This window comes from Lontra canadensis, unplaced genomic scaffold (assembly GCF_010015895.1).
Source record: "Lontra canadensis isolate GAN:19392208 unplaced genomic scaffold, GSC_riverotter_1.0 scaffold45, whole genome shotgun sequence".
Taxonomy (NCBI): domain Eukaryota; kingdom Metazoa; phylum Chordata; class Mammalia; order Carnivora; family Mustelidae; genus Lontra; species Lontra canadensis.
Window position 1 is genome coordinate 3,203,529 of NW_022631039.1, and position 25,739 is coordinate 3,229,267.

The window sequence follows — 25,739 nt, forward strand, 5'->3', positions numbered from 1 at the left end:
CGGTTTTTCTTTTTTCCCCCCAGAAACGGAAAGGCAGTGTTTTTGTTTTTGTTTTACTACTATTAACCCATAAACTTTTCAAGATTTCAAGAAAAAAAACGTGAAACGGAATTGGAGCACCTCCTTTACCAGATGCAAGAAACAGAAGAAATGGCGAACGGGGGGAGAAACCCCGGAGCGGGGCTCCCGCAGGTGTGAGCGGGGGCCCCCCACCACACCCACATACCCCCGCGTCCCCCGTGCTGGGGCTAGTGCACTCCCCGAGCCAGGCACGAGGCAAGCCGCCAGGCAAGCCGCCAGCCCCAAAACATTTAACAGTATGTCAGCACGTCTCTTGTCCTTACCTGCCACACCCCTACCCCCAGGTAACAAAGACTTACTCAGTACGAAATAACTAAGCTTCACCTGCACTTAGAGCACATTCTCTAGAACGCTGCACACTCCTCTCACCCGCAGAGAGAAGCGGGGGCGTCTGAGTTTCCATCATGAGCTTCCATCATGGTCTGAAAGAAACTCTGAACTGTCTTACCGCTCAGACGCTCTGTGCCCACGTTCACTGCAAACGATGAGCAGTAAGTCCCCTCCCTGCACCTTCCCAGCACCCAGGTGCTCTACTTCCTAGAACACCTTTCCGTCCCCCACTCCATCGCCTGGTCATTTCTCTCCTCTGGATGGCACTTCGCTGTCCCTGAGTCTGGGTCACGCGCACCTGTCACGTGCCTAACTCCTCCCCCACCCCGCCCCCCGGCAGCACTTCTCACACAAGGTTCTTTTTGTCCATTTACGTGTCTGCATCGCCCTCTGAAGAAGAGCCGCCCCCCCCCCCAGCAAGTCCCAGCCTCCCTCGGTCGTGTTCACTCGGGACCCGTGCCTGGACACAGCTGATGTGCAGTCAGTGTTTGGTGGACGGCACCGGGGGAGGCAAACTTGGGTCACCTGGCGCGAACGGGGCTGAGACAGTGTGTTAAAGGCCTCGGCACATTTTTTTAGCACAGTAAGTTCCTGATAAATGTCTACCAAGATTGCAGCCTTCAGTGGGGAGAGGACGGAACCGCTACCAAGGGGACAAAGCAGCTCGGTAAATGCACTGATGGGCAACCCTGAGAACCCTTCAGACACTGAGGCCGCTGTACTGCCTGTACAATGTTCTGTGACCTACACAAACTATAACACTGGTCCAGAGTCCCGGTTCTCTCGAGTGGAGCACAGGAGCTCAGGAGGGGACAGACCGCTAACACGCTCCTGGAAGGAAGTGGCAGGAGGACAAGAACTTCCAGGAGCTGTGAGCGCCGGTGTGGAAAGGCAGGGGGGGCTCCCATTTAACAAGCCGGGTGAGGGAGGAGCGAGGCCAGAGGGGCCTGTGGTCTGGAAGAAGGGGAAGCGTACAGGGTTTCACTGGACAGAGGGCATGGGGAGGGGAAGGAAGACGCCTGACCACGGACCAACTGGACCTACAGACGTGATGGCAAGACATCCTGTGTCCAGGGACAAGGTTATGGAAGACGGGCTCTTTAGAGCTCGCTCATGCTGTTCAGACGCTACCACAACCTAAATGCTCATGCAGAAGAGCACAAGGTAAGATCACGTACGATTCCCAGCACCTAGAACCTGGAAATCAAGCACTTACACTCACTTGCAGGCTGAGGGAATCCCTAAAAGCTCATGAAAAGCAAGTGTCTAACTTTCAGCAGGGGGCCCCCCTTTTCATTAAAAAGAAGTAACGAAGTCCCACTTGGTAACATGCTGAATTTTCGCAGGCATTCATTAATTGAAGAAACACAAAATGCAAGAATTTAATAATGGTTTTTTTTTTTAAGATTTTATTTATTTATTTGACAGACAGAGATCACAAGCAGGCAGAGAGGCAGGCAGAGAGAGGAGGAAGCAGGCTCCCCGCTGAGCAGAGAGCCCGATGTGAGACTCCATCCCAGGACCCTGAGATCGTGACCTGAGCTGAAGGCAGAGGCTTTAACCCACTGAGCCACCCAGGCGCCCCTTAATAATGTTTTTTAGTGAATTTCTATTTTACTAACCATCCCTCCTAGAAACACCTAAAAATAATAGGCACACAAGGACACGCTGCATGTGACCCGTTTAGAGTCCTGATAAAGGCCGTACCTCCCACGCTGGGAAGTGACCGGATCAGAAGACCGCAGGGAAGAAGGAGGGAAGCCCAGAGAGGGGAAAGTGACGTCACCGCGGTCTCACAAGGGCTGTGGCTAAGCTGCGCCTCTGAGCCTGCCTGGCCCCCGAGCCCAGCCGAGCAGCTTCAGGCTCCCGCACACGGTTCTGAGAGCTCCGGTAAGGCTACACCTGTGTTACGCACGTCTGGTCACACAGTGCCATCATGGAACACAGAGAATTAGTAACACAGCACAATCTCCTAGAGTCAAAGGGAGATAAAATAAAACTGCGATTTCTGTTATCCCCCCAGTTATCCAGTATTTGCATGAATATAAGGCATCGCCTCAAGGGACATCAGAAAGGAGATGAGCGTCATTCGAGACGCAGATGCTTAAAGCATCTTAAAAGAGGGGAAGGAGGAGAACCGGTAGAGGTGGGGCAAAAAGGCCACATTATAAGAGAGAGTTTAATGCAACAGGCATTGGTCACCCACGAGAGCTTTACAGACAGGGGGACCTCAGTGCCGATCCCGGCCACGCCACATGCCGGGTGCGACCGCGAAGTCGTTCTCTCTCTCAGCCTCAAGTTCCCCATCTGTACACAGAGACTCATCAAACCGACCTTAGAATGGGCCCATGTCTGCAAAGCAGTTAACGTAGCTCAAAGTTCCTGACTGAGCTTAATAAAAAGTTAAACGCGGTGTCGTCACCTTCCACTAGCCTACAGCCTCCCGCCCTCCGCCTAGTAGCTACCGTCCGCTGGAAATGCAGAGTATCGCCTCTTAGACCTGACGTCAGAACTTCCACCTGCTGTGGCAGCTTTAACCACACGCTGAGAACGTGCAGAGCCTGACTTGCCAAAAGGAAGGAGCAAAAAACAGTGGGAAGACACCCCACGTCGACCTAGCTCCCTGGTGAACGAAGTAGGAAACGATGCCACCACCTGGGACCGGCGAGGCAGCCAGCTCCAACGACAGGAGCGTGTTCTCCAGCAGAAACAGGGCCACTTCTTTAACCTTCATGTCTCCTGGGGAACCAAAAGTCCGCAAAAACATACACAGAAATTTAACAAACTGGCAATTGAGTCCTTTTACTATCTCTGAAACCGTTACCAGGACAGGCTTTCTGCAGCAACTCGTGTTCCTTCCCCGACACAAACCGCTGCTCCTTCCAGCTCCCACCAGCCTTGTTTTGCTTTAAGCAGACAGTTTACTGTTAGACGGGGACAGTCTATGCGGAGGAACCGCTTCAGCTGCACTAGACGGACCCCATTTCCACCCCAGCCGCCCTTGGAACACGCCACCTCGTCAGGCAGAGCATCTGAACGCTTGTTAAAGGAGGCTGAAGAGGTAGGACGGGCGCTCAAGGACTTGTCCTGCCCTCGGCAAACAGGCCTGGTCACGGCTCTTACAAAAGCTTCCAAAGGACTCATTACCTGTCTTCCGACCTCCATCTGGGGTGTTTCCTTTGCTGGGAAAGACCCTTCCTCTTTCCTTCAAGCCTCCTTGCCCCTGCCCAGGCATTCCTGCACACGCTTCGCCTGCAAAACACACAACACACACACACACACACACACACACACACACACACACCCTCTACTCTTATCTCAGACCTCGAATCCTGACACAAGCTTCCCCGGGCCCTCCAAGAAAGTGCTTGCAAATGACTGTTCCGAAGTTTAGCTTAACAGGAAAGCTTCAAATTACTTGAACACAAATTACAGAGATAGAGCGGATTGTAAACAGAAAGATTTTTATCCTGCTCTCCTGCTATTCAGCAGCCCCCCACCGCCCCGAAAAAGCCACATGTTCTTTCTTACTCATGACGCTCCAGGATAAATGTGTTCTTCCTTAAACCCTCGGGGGAGGGAGAGACGCACGTCAGCTGCGCACTGCAGGAGACAGACATCATGCCTGTGTTATCTGCATCTGACCTCCTCTCTGCTCCTAAGAGGCACAGGGCCTCTCGCAGGAAACAAGCCAAGGCTCCCTGCCAAGAGCAGACTCAAAAGGCACCACTCCAAGCTAAGTGGTTTCCAGAGTCCTTGAGGGAACCAGGCCAAAGTCCCACCTCGGATTTCCAAGGTGGGAAAAAGTCCTCACCAGACGCCAAAACATCTTGAACAAAGACTGGGGATGAGGACTCCCTCCCCACAGGTCGGCTCTAGACTCTTGGTCCCGTTGAGGGGTCCTGGATGACGATCCCCGCTCGCCGCTATTATTATCCGGGCACGCGAACTCGAGCTATCCAAGGGCCAGATACGTGAATAATGACCTACATTACGCACGGAAGGAATGCAAGTAAGGCTCAAGTTTTGAACCAATCAGCTTCACAGAGGTGAACTTTGTTACTTAGAATTCCTTGAGGTTGTATGAGTTTTGTTATTTTTTTCCTTAACACTTTCCAAATAGCCCTCAGAAAGGTCAAATTGTTTAAGCCGGAGTTAAAGGCAGAAAACCAATAATCCCCTTTCGAGAGGAAGAGCTAAATGGAGCTTTCCAACATGTCTCTGTCCATGCAAGCAATATGTTAAGGAACATTCTATTTATTCATTTTCCTGTTACAGAAAGATATTCAGCTGGATAAAGTAGCTGAATAAATTGTCTGTGTCTGACATTAAGGGCCGTGGAATTTGAACTAAAAAGTGGCTCAGGCGCTGTCCATACTTGCACTGCTACGGAAGGAGGAGACAGCTGAAGCCCACACAGAAGGAAAGGTATGGGTTTGAAGGAAATTATCAAAATATACCGAGGTTACAACTTAACAGGATCAATGTCGAAGAAATTTTTCTAAAAGGTTCCTAAGAATAGATACACTGTAATTTAGTTTGAAATATAAAAGTATCTAAGCTCTGCTCCAATCACCTTGTCTACATCTAAAACATTAAAAACCAAGAGACAAAGGCAGCATCCCTCCCTTGGGTTTCAGACCTTGACAAAGATGAAGGGGTTATTTTCTCACTGAAGCCACATTCCGGATTTCTGATGAAGTGTTCCACCACAAACTCTACACCAACAGGATCTAATTCTTTCCAGTTATAACAGAGCATTGTTTAGAAACACTGGTCAGCAAGCACAGAACTTAAGAGATTTTACGAAAATAACGCAACATCTGACGGAGAAGAAGAGACGACCAGCAGCCCCTCCTAAAGGCGTCAGCACATGCACAGAGGGCACGACCGTGATCCCGGAGAATATGAGAATGAGCTACACGTACGCAGACCACAACGGAGCCATCCCTTCCTGAAATGACTTGGCAGTCTGGTTGGGGAGACTAATGATACACACAGGAAGTGACTTATGACCTCCTATTACAAAACAACAAATCCCACAAGTGCAAATCAATACACCACACACAGAAGCTGATGAGTATCTAGAAGGCAGTGAGAGAGAGATGAGAGGTGGATGAGAAGGACTTGCTATGAAAAAACAGCGTTGAAACCAAAAGAAATACGGAGGCTGATTTGGCCAAGGAAAAGAACAAGACATCCTGGGTAGACACAAACACCTGCAAAGCAAAAGATAAAACTGAAATTGCGCTCTTTCCCATCAATATAAATTCCACTGATAAACTCTGCTTGTGTTCACATCTCTGCATCAAATGCCTTTGAAAAACGACTACTTCTGAAGTTTGACATTGTCTTTTTATAAAAATGTGTGGGTCCCCACACATTCCTAAACAACTCTGCCCATATACCTACTTCCTTCACACACAACACACAGAATTACATAGAAAAATGGCAGCTGAGTTATTTTAACTGGTTTTGCAGCACAAATTCAGAATGATTATAATTACAGCTTCTCTTTTAAAATGAGGTTTTGTTCTTTAATATTCATGGACTACTAGCTTGCTTCCCACACACAACACGTTATTTACCCTACAGTGGCTTGGTGCATCAATTATGGTAATAGTTTGTGAATAACATTCACATTATGGAAAAATGAGCGTGGTTACTTAGCTCTCCCTCTGGAAAATTGTCACAAACATACGTATCATCTGTCTCTACTTAGAGTACAGCAATTAGTAATTATAGTTATATATACTTTTGTAAAGCAAAAGGGGAAAATAAATCTGAAATGTCATGTTTCCAAATGTTCTTAGGATATTGTCTAAATTATCGTGTTTGAACTCTAGTTGAAAAAGAGGAGACGCATTTTGACAAAACGAAAAGTCAACACTAATAGCACACCGGATACGGAAAAGTAGACAAAACACTTCACAAACGACACCACCTCTTGAACAATTTCCTCTTCAACCAGATCAGACTAGGTATGAATAAGCCACAGCCAGTGGGAGACCTGAATGTTATGCTGGGAGCAAGACAGACCGAATTCAAGCCCCGTCTTACCCATTCTCTAGCTCAGTTAAGCAATTATTTACTGAGTGCCTACTGTATACCAGACACAGAACCTGGTGCTGTAGAAACCTTCGAAATGATATCAAATAACTTTTTCAAGAAAGTTACCTTGTAGTAAAGGAACCAGAAACATGCCAATACCACTTAGCGCGAAGTATACAGATTTTGTCAAGACTTTTTAAGATGCAAAAGTAGTTCAGAGAAGAAAATTACTTCTGTTGGCAGAGAAAGGAGGTAAGGGCTCTACCACGGCCTGAACTGCTACACAACCGTGGTGATGACAGGACATTAGAGCCTACAGAAGAGCAATCCTGGGTAACGACGGGGCCAAGATCCGAACATGAGAATGGACAGGCACTCCGGGGAAGCGGAGGTGAGGGCCAGAAGGAAAGAGGCCAAAACCTGAGCAGCTTGGTTTCTGACGGTCCTCTGCATGGGTATTTACATGGCCCAGGACATACATTACTTACTGCGTTGACTCCCAATTTGTAAGGACTGCTCATCTGTAAAGTGCGGAGGACAGAACACTCCTGGAAACTGAACTGATGAGATTATCCTGCAAGTAACCTGCATTAGTGTCCAGCACCAGTAGGCTCCCGACAGGTCCTGAGACATTAGCGGTCTGTTGCAGCCAAGAAAATGACTTTTTTTAGACAAAAGGTAACTGGAATGAGAGTTCTTAAGAGGAAAGAGGAAGGGAATAGGGAAAGAGGAAGGGAAGAGACCATGAAAAATGCTCTGCCATCGTGGATTCTGTCCGTCCACAGTGCCCTACGATACTGACCACTTGAGGGTCCAGAATTTCTGAACACTGGGCAAAATTTGGAATGAATGATCATGAAGAGGAAGTCTGCACAAGTGGAATGTGAGAATTTAGAATCCAGCCCAGGATCGCTCTGGATGACGTATCATAGAGGCATTTAGGATACGGGTCCTCTCCCAATGTCATTTCTCAGTGTCACCCCAGCCTTTCCCTGCAAAATGCCAAAGGGAGACAGGCTACCAGAATGCAATCCAGGCGCCCTGCCCATCTGAGAGTGACTAATGACTCCTGCAAGAACTCCTTACTAAAGATCTGATCCAGGGGCTCTCAAAGTACACATCGCCAGACCAGCAGCATCAACACCCGGAATTTGTTAGAAGCATAAATTTCCAGGGTGCATGAGCGGCAGTCAGCTGGGCGCCTAACTCTTGGTTTCAGCTCAGGTCATGATCTCAGGGTCATGAGATCAAGCCCTGTGTTGGGCTCCGCGCTCAGCACAGAGTCTGCTTGGGATTCTCTCTCCCTCTCCCTCGGCCCCTCCCAGTCCTGCTCTTTTTCTAAAATAAATCTTTAAAAAAAAAGGGGGGGGGGATTCTCAGGCCCTCCCCAGACCTACGAAATCAGAAACCTTGGGTAGGTGGGGTAGGGCCCAGCAATCTGTTTCCACAAGCCTTCTAGGTGATTCTGCTGCTAAAGTTTGAGAATCACTGATCTAGTGTGACCTCCCAGTTGCAGAGTGAGGGAAACTGAGGCCCAGAGAGAAGGTCACAGGTCTCCACCATCTCCAGACTCCTAGCCCTTCGTTCTCTGTACTACACTGCCTGTGTAGACAAGCAGGCAACAGATATCCCCTGGATGCAAGCTTTTAGCTCTGCCCCCCTGCCCTAATACGACCTAGCAGGGCTCCAATGGAGGGGTTTTCTGGCAAGCAGGGCAAATGAGAGTGAAGCCAAAAAGCCCACGGCTCAGTCATGGGGGTGGCACCAGAAGCAACTACAGATTCATGTTCTCAAACAGATCTCCTCAACCATTTCCAGTAAAGGGGCAACTAGTAAACACTTGAGGCTTTGCAGGCCATACGATGTCACAATCATTCAACTCTGCCATTATAGCTCACAAGTGGCCACAGGAAAAAAAATAAATAAAGGGATATAGGTATGTTCCAAATAAAACTTTGTTTGCCAAACAGACAACAGATCAGGTTTGTCCATCAGGGCTGAAGTCTGCTGACCTGTCTGGCACGGAACAGGTATTCTACAAAAACGTAGCTGAATGAATAAATAAATACAAGGGGAGTCTGGTTGCTGCTGCTCCCTACGTTCCTCAATGGTTCCTATGGTCACTCTTCTTCTTTTCACATCTCAGCATCAGGACGGGTCCCTGCATCTGCTTGTGCAGGCTACACCTGCAAAAGGATGGAAGACTTGGGGTGTGTGTGTTGGGGGGCGGTCGGGCATAGGCCATGCCTCTCGCCAAGTCAGAGCCCTAGCCCAGGGTTCCTCTGTCAGGAGAAACGGGAGACCTCTGTGATGCACGCAATGGCACACGCAACCATGTGCCAAAAAACCGAATCCATTTGGGGAGGGCTGTTCTCTAATTTATACATAAATATCCCCCGTCTCCTACTCTTTTTTCTTTCTTCATCTGGACCCCAAGATACGTATTGATAATTACTGGACACTTCTGCTGGCAGTTCTCCAGACCATGAGCAATCTCCACATAATGCTGGTTTTAAACCCTTATCGAAATTCTTGAGCACATTCCTGCCGGTATGTATGGAGCTACTTCTATGGCACTGATAGACCGTACATATTACAAAGCATACAAGTAAATCTCAGGAAAATATACAGATAAAATGACCATAATTTTTAATGTTCTACCCAACCTAATGGTGCTGTTATTTCAAGGTACGACTTCCACTGAGGGCAAAGTAAGTCATTAATGATCAAGGGTATAAACCTCAGGTCCCAATTGTTTTTATAATTTAAATCTTCTGTCCAACTCCTTAGTAGATATGATTCCGTAGTTGTTATCTGTCCTTAGTAACACAGTTGATAAGGAGCTCGTAAAAATAAGGGCACTACAAGCTCTACAACTTTCCTGCGGTTCCCCTATGCTTATGCTACCTCATTCCACAGGTCATCTGAAGGAATTTGTAAAAATAACTTGTCCTTTTTGTAAGGGTTGAAGTAAAGAGTGTAACCTGGTAATGCACTTTCTGACCCACACAAACTGGAACGTGTCCCAGAACGTGGGGAGAACAAAAGTGTAAAGGCTGAAGGAATCTGACATTTTGTGAAACTTCCAATCCCCCCAGAGGACACCTGCCACACCCTTATGGGGCACTGACTGTCCCACAGATAGCAGACTGCCAGCTCAAGCCAATCAATAAAGTCAGTAATCGATCATGTTCCATGTGTCTTCCTTAAAGATAATGAACCTAAACACAATTTCTACTGTTTTGTCCCGTATGCCAATGGATCATCCCAAAAATCCTACGGGGGTTGGGGGAGGCATGAACCCCACCTCGGACAGCACCCTTCCAGAGCAGGTGTCCGAGGTCATAAAATCAATTTAGTGGCGATCACCACCACATAAGTATGCACGTGTATGTGCGAGTGTGTGTGTGTGTTTTAGTGGAAGAGAAGAGAAAAGGAAATGTGACAGTGTACTGCATGTAGTAAGTTACCACTTGGAAAAACTCTGTCCTAGTTTTATATGTAAGCATGGGTGTGTTCATGCATTTCTCATGTGCATTCGTAAGCATGTACACTTGATCGTGGCATAAACTGATTTCTAACTGTGTGGGCTGGGACCAAAGAATCTGTAAGCTATACTCTAGACACAGAGTCTGGAAACCCCCTGGAGATGCCAGCACAGTGTGTACGGTCAAAAGGCTAGGTGAAGGGAGAGAGAGGAGGCGAAGACGTGGTATGGCATTTTGGAAAGCATGCTAGGGTTAAATCAGATCCACATCTGAATGCCAGTTCTATACCTCCCAGGTGCATAATTAGGGAAGAGACAATCTCCAGGCCTTTGCTTTTCTTCACCTAAAATGTGAAGGTAACAATACCTATCTTATGAGGTTGTGAGGAGAGCTACTGGGAGTCATGGGGGCTCCTAGAGAGAAGCCGGTACAGAGGAGATCTTAATGGCAGAGGATTCTTCCCTGAGAGGTGCTCCCTGAAAGGAGCACAGAACCCTGTGAAGGAATCTCAGTTAAATGAGATGAAATTAAACAAAATACAGCACAATAAGCACAGGAGAAAGTGTGGTCCAGGGTGTACTGTACTGAACTGGCAAGCCCTTGCTGGTAGCAAAAGAGACGATGTTTCATAAAGACACACAGATGTTGAGAAACCTATAATAGCACTCTCCCTCCCAATCACCCTCCAACTCAAATACATACCCCTGAGGGCACAGAAAATAAAAGCAAAAGAAACAAAGAAATGAAATAGAGTTTAGAAGGGGGGAAAAAAAAGAAAACAGCCTCTCATAATCTCTAGCTTCCTGTAGCACAGCTTTCATTATTCATGAAGATAATTTGTAAGCAATATGCAAAATGTATTTACTTGGAAATCCATATGGTGTTACAGAACAATTGCAACTCGAACTGTCTGGGAGCCCCACCGGAGAGCTGTTCTAGCCATCACAATGGGTCCTTTACAATCTCCAAAATCCATTTGGTTCATCTAAAAGCACATCAGTCTTAATAATCCTAAAATACAAGAGTCCAAACATGAAAGCCTTGGTCTGTGCATACTTAGGACCCAAAGTGCCACTAAGGATGGAAGTTGGACCACTTGATTTTCTCAAAGAGCCCACAAAGAACAGGGTCTAGACCTCGTCGGGCCACTGACCAGCCACGGACCAACTCTGTGACCTTGAAAAAAGCGAAACTCTCTGGGCTTCTCTTTCCCCATCTATAAAACAAGGAAGTTGTCCAAAAATAGCAACTGAAAGGGCAGTCCTGCTTTACTTGACCAGCACATCCCCTTTTTAAAAATGGGTCTGATTGCCCACAGGGACAAGCACTGCAGTTGGCCCTAGGTCCTGCCTCGCCCTATCCCATCAGAAGGGAACAGCCGCACAATTACCTTATCTGCTCAACACCGGAGGACACAGCAGGGGCTCCCCATCCAGCTGTGAAATTCTAATTGCAATGGGAAAATGATGGTAAAAGAAAGAGGAAGAATGAAGTAACCCACATCTAACTTTAAAACTGTGCTTCAGGAGCCCCCAGCAAATCCGCAGACGCTCTGGATTTCCCACGACTCGCTCTGTGAAACTTCCGTCCGAAGCAAGCAGAGGCAAACGCGTAACAGAGGCGAACCGAGCACGCATGAGGCAGGCCCTCCTGGGTTCTAGCAACCACAGCCTAAATCCCCAAGCATAAGAGCCTGAGAGATACGTGAGAGGGACGGAGGCGCGGGCCCCCAGCTCTGGGCTCCGAAGCAGGAATTTACTGAGAGCCGCAACAAGTCCTGTCTTGGGGCTAAGTCTTTGGGAGGAATTTATTAACTTATTGAGGCCTGTCTTCAGCAACTGACTCAAAGCTAGGTACTCAGTGAGCTAGAGGAGAACAGAGGACAAGCTGACATTTCTGTGAAAACGCGTCCTCAAAGAAGTTCCAAGGACTGTCCACACCAAGAATTCTAGCATCTCTGCCTGCAGTTTCCACCTCCGGCCGCTGTCCTCCCAGTGAACGGGAAACGACAGCAGGCTGGGTCTGCCCAGATGTGCAAGAGCATTCCAGCTGCTGAACACAACCTGTTTGCAATTTTCTACTCAACCACCAGAATGAAAACGCAAACCTTCAGAGAAACAGGCCCTTGAACCCCCCACCTGACTGCTGTTCGGGGTTTCTTTAATCTTTAATCTTTTAAGCTCTTGGGCTTAATAGAGCAGCTGCCATCGGAGCATCATATTGTTGCTGAAGATAAGAAGGAGGTGGGGGGAGGCAATACTAAATTCAGAGACATGGATTTCCATTTTGCCAGGATCCAGACTCAACTGGAAGGAAAGAGGAACACGACAAGAAATGGCACTGGAAACAGAGAGGCAGGGGGCTTGAAGGGGGGGTACCAGAAGGAACTAGGGTGCTGACGGCATTGCCGTCACCCCACCACCCTCCAGTGCCAGCATCAAACTACATCATGACAGGCTTCGTGTAAATAAAATACATGAACTCTTCTTTAGAAAAGGCCACAGATTCAGGACGGGGACGAGGGAAAGACAAAAATGTCAATGTTCTCGCAGTTACATAACTTTCAATACAAAGACTGTAATTGTCGGCTCATGCAGTGACCCTCAAATTGGCCGTCAGAGCACCCGAAATGGCAGAGAACAGTGAACAGAAAAGGCGTTACATCTCATCACCATGTATGTACATCTGAATTCCTTTTAGTCCTCAATATGTTTCCTTAAATGTATAATGTTTCAGTGGCAAAAAACTCAGGTACAACAGATATGGAAAGAAGGCAGGAAGATATGCCTGGTGAGTTTACACTGAGACTGCACCCAGCTCCTAACACACGGGCACATTTCCCGTAACAACACACGACAGAGAACCATGATCTAGTCCAACAGTACAATTCTGATGATCGGGCAACTGTGACCCGGAGAGGCAAAATCTCACGCCCAAGGTCACACGAGTTACATAATGAAGCTACCATGATGATTCCCAGTGAAGTGCAGGGCACTTTTCACGGACAGTGTTTCTCTGCACTGAGGATTTAAAAAGCAGAAGTAAACAAAAACACTAGCTACTCAAAAATATGTCTCCTCTCTCCAAAGTGTCCAAACCCTGAAGAGAGTTGATGGGAAGTCCCAGTCCACGTGCTGTTGCCTGTCAACTAGCTCCATCTGATATCACATTAAAAACTTCTTCTTTTTTTTATTTTTATTTTATTTGAGATAGAGTGAGAGAGCACAGGGTGGGGCAGAGGGAGGGGGGAGAAGCAGACTCCCCACTGAGCAGGGAGCCCCATGTGGGGCTCAATCCCAGGACCCTGAGATCATGACCCGAGCCAAATTCAAGAGTTGGTGCTTAACTGACTGAGCCACCCAGGCGCCCCATCAGCACATTAACATCTTAATAATTTAATGAGCACTGAGCATTTATGACTTTGATTTTTTTTAATTTAGTATCATTTTTTATCTTTACACCAAGAAGTATGAGTAGCACAAAAATACTTAAAAACAAAAAATAAATTAAAAAATTAATAAAGCAAACACCACAAGTATAAATTTGTACTTCCACACTTTAACAGTTTTTAGAAGAGAAGAAAATGTAAATACTATCAACATAAAAGGTCTCAATCCTTAGAAATAAGAAACTGCCATAAAAGTCTAGGAAAGACAATTTACTCGTAAGGTACCTAGAAATTAAAATCTTAACATTGTCTCTTTGGATCAATCTAAGCAGAAACTCAGTCTGCTTCTCCTTCTTTCTAAATAAAATCCAAGGTCTTTAAATCCATTTTCCAGATTTGGGGAAGGGGAAGCTCTTGTAATCCACCCAAATATAATTAACTCAAAGTTTAAAGTCACATTTTTCCTCAGTAAAATAACTAACCTGCTCCTTTTTCTTACTATTCATTGGCTAATGGACATCCCTAATGAATTCCCGTTAAAGGGGAAATCAGCTAAAAGCGTACTTCTCAATGTAAGTCCCAGAGGAACAATGAAAACCCAGCTGCCATTTTGGAATTGCCTCTTCTGATCATTCTCCCCACAGTCATTTTAAAAAGCATAAAAGTGTTCATTATCCCACTGGCTGTTTCTCAAACAGCCTTAGTTAATTCACTGTGTGGATTTAGTGAGTCCTCAAAGGAACCAAGTAAAAAGCGATGGCTACTATCCACCCTCTATGAGCAGAGGGCCTTACTGTACCCATTCTGAGCTCTTGAAAGCTGTAGGTACACTATCAGGCAACACGGCCTCTACACAGCTCTGTAATTTCAGAGCACAGATTGATGAAATGAAAAATGCAATTCTGATCAGAAGGTGAACTACAGAAACTCAGAAACTACAGTCCTATTTTCTACACAGTGAAAAACTATAGCGCTATTTGGAATCAGAAAGGCCTAAACACACAAGAAATGTGATCACATGATATTCTCAACATCTAACTTGGCTCAATCAAGAAATACTAGAAGTAAATGTGATCAAGGTTCTCAAAATCAAGATGTTCTAGCATAAGCCCTAAAATCAGACCAAGTAAAAAGAAGCTTCTGGACGTCTAGTTCCATGGTAGCAGCTCAAAGAACCTAAGAACGTGGGGTGCCTGTGTGGCAGAGTCGGTTCTGTGTCCAACTCTTGGTTTCACCTCAGGTTGTGATCTCAGGGTCATGAGATCGAGCCCTGAGTCAGGATCCATGCTCAGCAGGGAGTCTGCTTGGAATTCTCTCTCCTTCTGCCCATGCCCCCCACACTCATGCTCAACCTGACTCTCAAATAAATAAATCTTAAAATAAAAAATAAGAAATAAAAGAACCTAAGAACAACCCAAAAACCATATTCTGAAAAATTAAAACGCGTGGACCAGTGACTGGAGGAGGGCCAGATAATCAGAACTTCTAATCGGCTATAAGTGCCGATGAGCAAATTTAGGATGTTATGTTAAAGAGATTTCTCCTGGTGTTTTTGTAAAACAGTATTTGCTGAGTTAAAGATAAGTAAAAATGAAACAATACTGAACTCTCACTAAAATAGGTACCAGGGCAATTATTGCCAGAACTGAGAAAAATTCTTTCTTGCATATTTACTGCCATACTCACTGTTACTATCTTCTACAAATCTGTCCTCTCTAAGCTAGAATTTGTGCTAAGTATGTGAATATAGTACTTACTGTTATGGCATAACTTTGCTATCTATGGATGACTCTATCCCTCTTCTTTATTAAATGTCATACAAAATCTGTCTAGAGCAGAACTTGATGTTATTTGATCTAAATTTGGAACTTTAGACCAGAAATTCTGTGGCAGTGCTTGATTATGAAGTGATCAGAGAAATAAGTCCCAATATGTTTACACCAGAAAAACAAGAACTAGAGGTATCACAATCCCAGATTTCAAGATATACGACAAAGCTGTAGTAATTAAAACAGTATGGTACTGGCATAAAAAATAGACGCGTAGATCAACAAAACAGAATAGAGTGCCGAGGGAAAAAAAAAAAAACATAATTATGTGGTCAATTAATCTGCAACAAAAAAGGCAAAACATGCAATGGAAAAATGACAAGTGGCACTGGGGAAACTAGACAGCTATACACAAAAGAATGAAACTGGACCACTTTCTTGTAACACACACACACACACACACACACACACACACAAATGGATTAAGGACCTAAATGTGAGACCTGAAACCATAAAAATCCAAGAAGAAATCATAAGCAATAATGTTGCTGACATCAACCTTAGCAATGTGTTTCTAGATATGCCCCCTGAGGCCAAAGAAATAAGCAAAACCAGAGTATTGTGAGTGCATGAAAATAAGTTCTGCACAGCAAAGATAATCAATAAAACAAAACAAATCGACAACCAACAAAACACAAGAAAACCTACCGAATGGGAAAAGATATCTGCAAATGACATATCCAACATGGGTTAGTATCCAAAATATATAAAGAACTTAATGCAACTAACCACTGTAAATAAATAAATACATAAATAGTCCATCCAATTAAAAATGGGCAGAAGACATGAACAGACCTTTCTCCAAAGAAGATACACAGATTGTCAGCAGATACATGAAAAGATGCGCGTCACCGCTCATCCTCAGGGAAATACAAATCAAAACCACAGTGAGCTATCACCCTCACCTGTCAGAAGGGCTAAAATCAACAACCTAAGAAACAGGTGTTGGCCAGCATGTGGAGAAAAAGAGACTCGCGTGCACTGTTCGTGAGAATGCAAACTGGTGCGGCCACGGTGAAAGACAGTATGGAGTTTCCTCAAAAAATTCAAAGTAGAATTACCATACTATCCAGTAATTCCATCACAAGGTATTTACCTAAAGAATATGAAAAAACAGATTCAGAAAGTAAACACCCCCTGGTTTACTGCAGCACTGCATACAATAGCCGAGACACGCATCAGCAGATGAACACACAGAGATGTTGTGTACGTGCCCCCTGGAACACCAGCCCTAAAAAAGAATGAAATCCTGCTCTTTGCAACAACATGGATGAGTCTAGAGGGTATAATGCTCCGTGAAATAAATCAGTCAGAGAAAGACAAACACCATATGATTTCAGTCATACGTGGAATTTAAGAAACAAAATAAACGAACAAAGAGGAAAAAGAGACAAACAGAAAACCAGAATCTTAACTATAGAGAACAGATCGGTGGCTACGGGGGAGGGGGGGAAGTGGATGGGCGATGGGTGAAAACAGATGAAGGGGATTAACTGTATATTATCTTAATTAGCACTGGGTAATGTGCAGAATTGTTGAATCACTATATTGTACACCTAAAACTAATATAACACTATATGTTAATCATATTGGATATCTATACATATATATGTGTGTATATATATTTATGCTTACACTATTTTTAAGAATGTAATTAGAACATAATTAGAATAAAAGTATTCAATTAAAATAAAAATATACCAAAAGCTACCACAGAGAACTCATAGATATCTTTGAGAAATGATATGACACATTTCCTTCCGGTATATTTCATCCTAAAATCTGCCAATGTGTACCTTTCCCATTTTAAAAGTAAACTATGTTTAAAAAATAAAAATTTTGTCCAAGTCAAAAGCTAGGAAGTGGCTGAACCAGAAATTTGATTCAGGGACCTCATTCTGAAATCCACGTTCTTTCCACTTGCTCATGCTACTTTCAATAGGATATAAATCAATAAAGCGAAGCTTTGAAAATGGGGTTTTCTGAACATTGGGATATATGTTGCTGCTCACAAAGTATGCTGCAGAAACCTTGCGATACCTTTAAAAAGGTTTTTATTTTATTAAACTAAAAAGATTTTATTCAGCATGGCAGCATCACTGACACCCTTTAAAGAAGAAAAATAATACTATGTGTTCTAAGCAGTATTTAGAAAAAAATCAGCCCCAATCATGCATTCCATTGTTCTCTTACAGGAATGGCAAGTCATCAATTCCCAGCCTGAAAACTGGAGGGTCTCCACAGGCACCTAATGCTGCAATGACCTTCCTGAAATGCCTGAAGTGCACACCAGAAAGTAAATATCGTAATTAAATTCAAACAGTTATTAAATATCTAATTCAATTCAACAAACATCTATTACCATCTGCTGTGCACCAGGCACCAATAAGGTGCTTGCAATACAAAAAAAGGCTAATAACTGAACCAGACAACTTGCTCTTAAAAAAGGCCAGAGTGTAAGTGGGGAAAATCCCAAGGGCTAGCCTACAAGGAGCTACAGGGACACAGAGAGGAACATAATCAGGGACGGTTTGCAGGAAACAAAACAACGAACTCAGATCTTGAGAAACGAATAGCAACTTTCCTGATAACATCAGGAACCATTAAATAGTTTTATAAAGAATCAAATATTAAGTATATCATATTTTTAAGCAGAATCCCATCTGGGGATGTATATCTGGTGGGAGCTTGAACTGAGAGGTAGAAAAAACTAAAGTAAACCTTTCTCTGTAATTTAGTGGGCATGGAAAACTGCACAGTGGTTAAAAAAAAAAACGATGGCTTTGCTAATTGTTAGCTTCAGGCCCACCGGCGAATGGTTTTAACTTAGTTCTAAGTCTCAGCCATCTTATCTATGAAACTGCAGATTAAAACAGCACCCACCTCTCACAGATTGGTGCTAGCTTGAGAACTAGAGGAGATGAAACATGAAAAATGTCTGACACAGTAATGGGACCCCCATAAGCATGCAAGGCATGTTATTACTACTAAGGCATGGCACAGAAGGGAAATAATCTTTCAGGAATTTTCCATTAGTCCTTCTATATGTCACACAGCATACATTAAATACATATACTAGTTCATATCCGTTCTATTTTCTACTTGGTTTGGGATGTTCTAGTGGTAGATTAAGTCCCAACTACAGTAAAGGTAAAGTGACCCATAAAAAGATAAAATCAGCTCACACTACAAGTGTCTCCCTTTTCCTTTCATGTCATCGTGACATGGAAGTGATGTAATGATGTAAAGTATTTCGTTTCACTGAGTCTCAATTTCCTTGTTATCTAAGTGGAAATAACAGCACAGAAGAGTTGAGGCACCGGGGTGGCTCAGCTGGTTAAGCGTCCAACTCTCGATTTCCGCTCAGGTCACGATCTGAAACCCCCGCATTGACTGGGCTCTAAGCTGGGCATGGAGCCTGCATAAGATCCTCTCTCTCTCCCTCACGACCTGCCCCACCCTCTCTTTAAAAAAAAAAAAAAAAAAAGACAGAGGAGTTGAAGCGATTACAACTAAGAGATAGCGCAGGTGTCCTAAGAGATGGAAAGTAATAATCCTCTCCCTTTCCTGTTTGTCAAAAACGTCTGCATGCCTAATGAAGCTCCTTGGGGAAACTCGGAGAAGCACAAATACTACCACACTAGGGTGTTTTAAATTAGTTCGGTTACATTATGGAGGTGTATTTTCTATATGCTTAATTTCAGGAGCAGCAAAATTCTCAGTATTTGAGAAAATGTCTTTGATCCACAGGCCACAGGCGTAAGCTCTCTGGAGAATGCTTGCCAGCAGGGGAGGTAAGGGAGTGAGAGTGTCTTTTGAACAACACTGTCTAGAGAAGCGGCCGGAACGAGCTGCAGCTCCGGCTGCAAAGTTACTCAGAATTACTCTGGGGGAGGCTCACTCGACAGCCGCCACTCCACTTGCAAATCTTCTTCTAACTACTTGACTACCCCAGGGATAAAGCTTAGTAGCTGAGCTACTGCTGGTCACTGTTAATAAAGAAGCCATTGATAATGTAATTACAACCTACAACTATTTTATCTACACATAGAATTCCCTAAGAAATAAACCACAGATTTGTTTTGATTTGTTCATAGACATGGGATTTAGAGAAAGGGTATCAGAGTAAAACCTGAAATTCTGAAACACTTTTGAGGACGTAAAACCTTATAAAATGGGAAGCCATGAAGAGTACTGCCGCTTCCAAGCTATGTATCCTTGAACCAGGAACTTATTAATCTCTCCCTGCCTCAGTTTCCTCACCTATAAATCAGGGATAGTAACTGTGCCTACCTCTGATCAGTATGATAACCCAAATAAAGCGGTGAGCAGAGGCCTTCGTACAAATTAACTGCTTAATACGTGCAAGCTGTTAGCCCTGTTTTCTCTCTGCAGAGTATGGCAAGCAAGTGCGGAAAGCCTACACAACAAATTTTACCGGTAAGATGGCAAACAGCGGAGATTTCAAATTTAACAACTTGTTTCATGGTCTCAAATGGAAGTTTGGGCGGAAGAGCGCTTACAGTCAAAGAATATGTATTCTGTTTTTCCATATGTACTGTTAACAGTGATAGGCCTATAGCAGACACAAAAATAGCATTTGCTTAGTGACTAACCACTGGGCCTCGTCTAGAACTCTATTTTCAAGCTATAGTACCCTAACTAGAAATTCAGAAACACTGCACTGAATAATTGAGTTCTATGGTAAACCCACAGCCCACAAAGTCGAAATCCATGCTTTTAGATAACCTTTTTGGACATTAGCAACAAGCTACTCCGATTGGAATTTTACTTATTGTTTAATAATCACTTAGAATTTCACAGTCCAAATTCTTACACTGGGACAGTCAGGAGCTTTTCTTGGCAAAAGGCCCATATGCATAACACAAACTTCTTGTCCACCGTCGCAGAAGCCCCCAGCAATTTTCTGTGTTCCGTAATGTCAGCAAGCGCAGAACTACCGAAGCCCTCTGTCCCCCGTCCATGCACACAACGTGACCGCCCCACAGCTGGATACTGGGGTCAGTGCTCAGGCTCAGAATTAAGGATCAGCGCGAGATTAGCTGACATCTGTGCGAGCCTCAGTGGCTCCCTCCCTCCATCCTCCCAGACCCAGCATCTACAGTTACACACGGAGCGTCTGTGATGACAAGTGCCGCTGCTAACACTTGAACACTTCTGGCTGCTGAGAAAAGCAGTGTGAATCCTAGCATCCAACTGGAGTGCCCACCCGGCATCTTCAATGAACCAGGAGCTCACGTGAGACAACTGACAGACAGATGGTCCACTCGCTCAGACTGCTTTCCGTGCTCCACGAACAAGACACGCTGCTGCTAACGCACGCAAGAAGCCTGTCCAAACTCGGTAAAAACAAACAACAAAAATATATGTTGCTTTTGTTAAACACTACTGACTTCCTGTCGTACTCACAAAAACATCGTGTCCGCCAGCGGATGGCCAGAGAAACCAACTGTGGTATATCCGTGCAGTGGAGCATTTGAGAATAAAAAACATCATTTACTCCTAACCCCTGCCACGGCACGGATGGACTTCAACAACATTACACACAAAGCACAACATCCTGAATGACGCCATTTACATGTAACGTCCGGAAAAGGCAAATCCATAGAGACGAAAAGCAAACTAGTGGTTGCCAAGAGTTGAGGAAATTTGGGAGGAAATGGGAAGGGACTGGTAGAGGTTCAGGGTCCCTTTCCGGGATGAGAATCTGGTCTATAATTGATGGTGGGGATGGTTCATAACTGGTTCTAAAACTGCCAAGCTGTACTCTTGAATATTGGCTGAGTTTCGTGGATTGTGAAGTACATATCAAAAATGCTATTTAAAGATGGTGAAGCAGGCGTCACTAGCTTTATTTTGCAGACAAGGGAAGTACATCTCAGAGACAATCCAGAAGCTAACTTCATCCTCAGTGGTGAAAAGCTGGAAACTTTCCCTCTAAGATCAGGAACAAGACACAGACAGCCACACTCACCACTTTTAGTCCACACAGTATGCTGAATTCCTAGCCAGAAAACAGAATAAAATGCATTCAAATTGGAAAGGAAAAACTGTAACTATCACTATTTGCAGAGAACATGATACTGTATATAGAAAACTCTAAAGACTCCACAAAAAACTGTTAGTACTAATAAATTCAGTAAACTTACAGGACCCAAAATCTATATACAAAAATGTGTTGCATTTCTATACACTAATAACAATCAGAAAGAAATTAAGAAAACAGTCCCACTCATAATCGCATCAAGAAGAATGAAATACCTAGGAGCAAATTTCACCAAGGAGGTGAAAGTCTATACACTGAAAACAGTAAGACATTAATGAAAGAAACTGAAGCAAATACAAATAAATGAAAAAAGATTCCAAGCTCATGGACTGGAAGAATTAACATCGTTAAAATGTCCATACTACCCAAAGCAAGCCCTATTAAAGTTCCCATGGTATATCGCTCAGAAATGTAACAAATCATCCTAAAACTTGTATGGAACCCCAAAAAGACCCAGAATGATCACAGCAGTTTCAAGGAGGAACAGAGCTGGAGCCATGGAGCTCCCTGACTTCAGGCCACGTGGCAAGGCTGTGGTGATGAACACGGCGCAGCACCGGCCTAGGAAGGAGACGCACATCCGTGGAGCAGAGCCCAGACCTCAACTGATGCATATATGGTCAATTCAGTTACTGAGAACAACAAGGGAGCCAAGAACACACAGTGGGAAAAGGACACCGTCTTCCATGAATGGTGCTGGGAAAGCTGGACAAGCACATGCAATGGAGGGAACATGTACCACTATCTCGTATCACGAACAAAGTTAGTTCAACACGAATTACAGACTTGAAGGTAAGGCTCAAACATAAAACTCCTAGAAGAAAACAGGGGCGATTAGTTCCTTGATATCAGTATTAACAAGGAGTTTTTGGATTTGACACCAAAAGCAAAGGCACCGAAAACAAGAACAGACAAGTGGAACTGTGTCAAGTTAAAAAGTGTTTGCACAGTGAGAGAGACCTTTGACAAAACAAATAGGAAAAAAAAAAAATACTTGCATATCATACATCTGATAAGAAGTTAATACCCAAAATACATGGAGAACTCATACAACTCAAAAGCAGAAAAATAAAACAATCCAATTAAAAATAAATGGACAGAGGCTCTGAATAGACATTTCTCCGAAGACAATATATGATGGCCAGCAGGTGCATGAAAATATCCTCGAACGTAAGTAATCAATGGGGGGGACAGAGGTCAAAACTATAATAAGCTATCACCTCGCCCTGCTGGAGCAGCTATAAGAAATAACAAATGTTGGCCAGGATGTGGAGAAAGGGGAACCCCGTACACTCCTGGTGGGAATGTAAATTGGTGCAGCCACTGTGGAAAACTGTACAAAGGTTCCTCAACAAATTAAAAATAGAAATATGATCCAGTAATTCCAATTCTGGGTATTTATCTAGAGAAAATGAAAACACTGATTCAAAAAATTATGTGCAGGAGCACCTGGCTGGCTCAGTCGGTAAAGCACGTGACACTTGATCTTGGTTTGTGAGCCCCACATTTGGTGCAGTTTACTTAACACACACACACACACACACACACAACGAAATGATGCACACACACCCCCACGTTCACTACAGCATTATTTACAATAGTCAAGACATGTAGCCAAACCTGAATGTCCATGAATGGATAAAGAAAATGTTACACACACACTCACACACACGGGTATTACTCAGCCACAAGACAATGAAATCTTGCCATTTGGGACAACACGAATGGACCTTGAGGGCATTAAGCTAAGTAAAGTGAGTCAGACAGAAAAAGATAAATACCCAAATGGTCTCACTTTATGTGGAATCTAGAAACAAAACCAAAAATAAGCTAACAAAAAAATAACTCACGTGGCTATAGAAAACAGACTGGTGGTTACCTTAGGCAGAGTGTCAGAGGGGGGCAAAATGGGTGAAAAGGGTCAATAGGTACAAATTTCCAGTTACAAAATAAGTCATGGGAGGTAACGCACAGCATGGCGGTAACAGTTAATAACGCTGTATTGTGTATTTGAGAGTCGCTGACGAAGTGATCTTGAAAGTTCTCATCACAAGAAGAAAAAATTGCAACTCTGTATGGTGACAGATGTTAACCAGACTTACTGTGATGATCATTTTGCAATATATACAAATACCAAACCATTACAGTGTAGATCTAAAACTAAAATGTTGTATCAATTATACCTCAATAACAAAATTGTGAAGCAGGTATCATTAGCTTTATTTCCCAGACAAGGGAAGCAGACCTCAGAGACACACAACCAGCAGAGCAGAGATTCAGAAAACCAGGTCAGCTGTCCCCAAATACCAACTTTTTCTATTTTTTAAAGCTATACCCTCCTGCCCCTCAAAATACTCAGGATCTTAAGGGTGCAGATCTAAAATCCATCGGACCCTTTCAACAAATAGGTTGCTTTCCTGTCCTCAAACTCCCCCCTAGCTACCAATACCCGCTCTGTTGAATACTTATTTCTAGTTGGGTATCATAAAATCTGATCTTTAAAGGGTACAACATAGCATACTTAAGAAACCTTAAAAGAAAGCATGCCTGCACACAGAAAGTTTCCCCCAGCAATCACTGCCTCTCTGAATTTCAAAGTCTAAAAAGCTACCAAAGGATAATCTTTCTCCCAACTGATTAAAAAGAAAAAGGGAGGCCATATTAACAAAGGCAAACATCTAGCTCCGTGTTCTCAGCCCCAGTAGACCCAGGGCCCCCCCTTTTTAACTCAGGTTCTGCTCCAAAACTCAAACACAATATATCCTACCCATATAGTTTTTAAAAACCAATATAATACCCTAAATACAAATGCCTCAACGGTCTTCTACACAGATAAAATACTATTATAATAATGCACATGACTCCAATCACAAAAGCAGCCATGCTGAACGAGGCCCAGAACACACTCCAATGGCTGGGATCTAAGAAACATGCTGTCTTTTTGAACATGTTCAAACAAACCTGACCCAAAGGAGAAATGTAAAGTCGAGTTTCTTTACCCATAATAAAACAAGAAAGGCATTTTATTAAGAATCATCTATAGACTCTGTATATAGCACAGTTCAGGGCTCGAATTATTCTTAGAGAGTTAAGGTCAACATTTCAAGTTCATTTGTTCCATTTCCACAGTATCTCCGTCCAACCACAGCTAGGTGGCCATTATTTCCCAGCACATCAGAGTCCGGTTCGGTCCCTGCACTTCTACTAACCAACTCTGTGGTCTTTCCTTTGACCGTCTGCGACTTCGTTTGTATTCTGTGAAATTACAGAAGTGATACAATCCCTTGCTGTGAATCTTTTGTCCAGAATGAGCTACTTACCTATTCCAACAAAATTCCAATTATTCAACAGTTTCACATCGCCAGTTCATACACTCATTTTGACTACAATTCATACCTTTTCCTCAATACCATCATTACTTCCTGAAGCCCATCTCAAAATTATATGTGCCCTTGGTATTACTCTTCTAGGTGTGTGTGTACCTAAACACTAACCTACCAATGTTCCCAAATTCTACTACGTTCCTTTCACATGGTTTTCTCTCCTCTTGGTCACTTAAATATTGTCTTTGAGTCTGTTCATGCTGCTATAACAGAATACCACAAACAGGGTAGATGATAAACAATAAAATGTGTTTCTCATAGTTCTAAAAGCTGGGACGTCCACAATCCAAGAGGCAGCGTGGTAGTATCTGGGGGAGGTGGGGGGGGAGTCTCTTTTAGGTTGCACACTCATCATCGCATGCTCCCATGGTAGAAGCAGCCTGGGATCTCTCTGGAGCCCCTTTTAGGAGGCACTGGTCTCGCACATAGGGTTCCACCATCATGACTTAAGCACCTTTGGGGTTAAGATCTCAATATATGTATGGTGGGGGGACAACAACATTCAGACCACAGCATATACCTCTTCTGGTTTTTTTCCTAATAAATAGACAGCTGTCTTTCAAACCTGTAATTAAAATTTTCAGCAAAGACAGTGTTACTTTGACAATGAAAACAGACTCTAGGGGGTGATGACGACTTAGAGAAACAGTTTACTTTAACAGGAATCAATATTACGAAGGTATTTAATAGATGGTTTTCATTTGAAAATACAGCTCCTAATATTTCCTATATGGCACAGAAATTAGTTGCGGGCCTTTTAGAGTAATAGTACATTCACCGAATGTTCTTCCCTTTACACAGTGATTTTGGAGCGAGGCTAGCCTGCCTTTGGAGCTAAACTGGTACAAGAAGAAGTGACAGACCACAAGTCCTATGTTGAGGCTGACAGATGACGATATACTCTAACATAAGGAAAGTCAGTATTTACGGAAGACTTCTGTGCTAGGCCATGTTCTTAAGGACTATACACATATTAACCAACTCAAGACAGATTAGGAGCCCATGAGAGAGATAACTGTGTTGTTCCATTAACACAGGAGGAAACTTCCCTCACTTCCTTACATCTCAATCTATACGCATATTAAAGCACGTGCATATGCATGAATCACATGTGTGCTCTGT

At 43.8% G+C, this 25,739-nt stretch overlaps 1 protein-coding gene across 1 annotated transcript in view; it reads right to left on the reverse strand.

The window, feature by feature from the left end:
• Positions 1 to 25,739, reverse strand: part of AUTS2 (activator of transcription and developmental regulator AUTS2) — a 1,079,185-nt gene that overhangs the window by 739,317 nt on the left and 314,129 nt on the right. The window lies entirely within an intron of this gene.